Below are 2,307 nucleotides of genomic sequence, written 5' to 3' on the forward strand. Positions count from 1 at the left end.
CCCCCATCTGCTGCCCAAACGCATTCGGCTGTGCCGAGGATTCCGTCACGTCTTTGGGGTGAAACGCTGCACCTCAGGAAGCTCGTGCAGCAGCTGGGCCTCGGTCACCCGCCGGCTCCCGGACGGGCTTTGTGCCCTGGCGTGCTTTTGGTGGAACCAGCACGTGAGCTGCCTCACGGGGGGCCGGGCGCCCAGGCCCCCGCGGGATCGCCATCCTCGTCGCTTGCCAAGTGAGGCGGCCAGGTGCCCTGCGTGTCTCCGAGGCCTGACGCGCGCAGTCTCACGCCTGGGCCTGGGGGAGCTGGCTGGTCAGGGGCTGGGACAGAGGCCAGCCCCGCCCTCGACTGCAGCCTACTGCAGCGTGTCCACGGCCCCCCACCCCCCGTGCTGACAGCTGTGTGGTCGGAGCCCCCACTGAGTGGTTCCACCTGCGTTTCCTGGGCAGAAGCTTCGGGAAGAGCTACCTGGCGCTCACGTGTGCCCCGTCTCCAGGCCCCTCGGCTCCTGCACGAGGGAAACGCCTGGAGTGGAGCCTCGCACGGCCAGCGCGGCGCCCGGGGCCGTCGGTGAGCCGGGGTCGGAGGCCAAGGCTGGCTCCGTGCCGGGAGATGCCTCAGAGGCCCGACGTGCATGCCGGCCACGTGCTGCACCACGTCACCGGTGCTGCCTGCTGCCACACCCCGGGGACAGGGCTGTGGCTGGTCACACGCGACCCGAACGAGCCACCGAGACCCTGGAGTCCGCACGCGGGGGCTCCGGGAACGGCCAAGCGCACACGCACGTCGGAGCCCGACGGCCGGGCGAGGGGTTGGCCGGGCCGGAGGAGGCCGCGAGGGCGCGTGCGGCACAGGCTCCCAGCGTCTGCGCTCGCACCGCGAACGGCAAACCAGCTTTCCAGGAGCGAGGGCGTCCCACGTCCCGGTTGGAATCGAGGTTCCGTGACATTCTGACCGAGTGTCCAGAAACACGAGTGCGTCAGAACCCGACAAACGCTCTCTGCGAACGTCCCCGAGCCGGCCCGTCAGACACGCGCTCGGCCCCAGCGCCGAACCCCGTTCACGCCCCGAACTTGGGGTGGCACTGCTGCTTCTCAGAGGGACGACCGTCAGGACACTCTGGAGGTCAGGCTGGCAGTGACGTGGCGCTGTCGGCCGCCGGGTGCGGGGGCTCCGCCGTCTGCCGTGTCCGCGCCGCCCGCAAGGGCGCTGGGGTGGCCGACCTGAGTCCGGGGCGTCCTCGCATGCCGGGCTGGCCCCGAGGCTGGACAGAGAGCGAAGAAGGCACCGGGCCGTGTCGCTTGTGGCCCTTCGGTCAGTGAACTTGAGCTCCGTGGCTTCTGCTGCGTTGTCCGTCATCTCCGGGGTCAGGGGTCGCCGCCACGGCTGGTCCAGGTGGGCCCGGCTTCATGTGCTTCCTGTCCTGCGGGACTCGAGCGTCCAAGGCGGCCGCCCCGGGGGGCACCAGCCCTGTCGCAGCCTCGGGGCGTCCCTAGGCCCCCTGCCCCCCGTCAGGCTTCTCGGTGAAAACATGGCTTCCTGGCTGCTATGGGATGAACCTGTGTGTCCCCAAATTCTTACTCCAGAACCCTGGCCGTCGTGCGATGGTGTAAGAAGGTGGGGCCCCTGGGAGGTGACTGGGGCATGAGGGGGCCTGAGGAATGGGGATCCCAGAGAGCCCCTCCACCGCGTGAGGACACAGGGCGGCCCTCAGCAGCCCCGAGAACCATGAGAAACGGCGTCTGTTGTCTGAGACCCCGGTCTGAGGCGTCTGTCGCAGCAGCCCCGGCGCCCCTCACCGGCTTCTGGGGCGTGACCCCAGGCTGCACGGCTAAAGCCACAGGCAGGAGGCGGGCCCAGGAACAGCCCTTAGCGAGCGCTCGTGGCTGACCACACGCGCCTCGGGCGCCCGACCTGCGCAGTGAGGGGGCTCGGCCTCCGTGCCCCGGGGAGGCGATGGCCGTGTGCTCTGCACTTCAGCTGACATGCGCCAGCAGGATGGTGCCCACGGCCTGAGGTGGCACACGGGGTCGCTGGGCCGTGGGGGCAGAGCCAGGTGCCAACGTCGCTGAGGACCCTCGGCCATGACTGAGGCGTCGGAGCTGGGCACAGTCTCTCCGTGCACGGTCCCCCCGAGCATGACACTTGGCCGGGGAGGGTGGGCAGGGTCCAGCCAGGTCACCGCCAGGCGTCCCACGTGGGATTGAGTGCCTGCCCTGCCTCCTCCCGCGGAGCCAAGCCACCCACGGGTGACATTTGCTCACCCACCGGGAAACCACGGTCGGGGGACCAGTGACCTTCAGGAGCTGGG

General features: G+C 70.1%; 1 protein-coding gene across 1 annotated transcript in view; it reads right to left on the reverse strand.

Moving 5' to 3' along the window:
• PTPRN2 (protein tyrosine phosphatase, receptor type N2) overlaps nucleotides 1-2,307 on the reverse strand; it is a 269,989-nt gene that overhangs the window by 63,127 nt on the left and 204,555 nt on the right. The gene's annotated exons all lie outside the window — the stretch shown is intronic.

This window comes from Pteropus vampyrus, unplaced genomic scaffold (assembly GCF_000151845.1).
Source record: "Pteropus vampyrus isolate Shadow unplaced genomic scaffold, Pvam_2.0 Scaffold396, whole genome shotgun sequence".
NCBI classification, from domain to species: domain Eukaryota; kingdom Metazoa; phylum Chordata; class Mammalia; order Chiroptera; family Pteropodidae; genus Pteropus; species Pteropus vampyrus.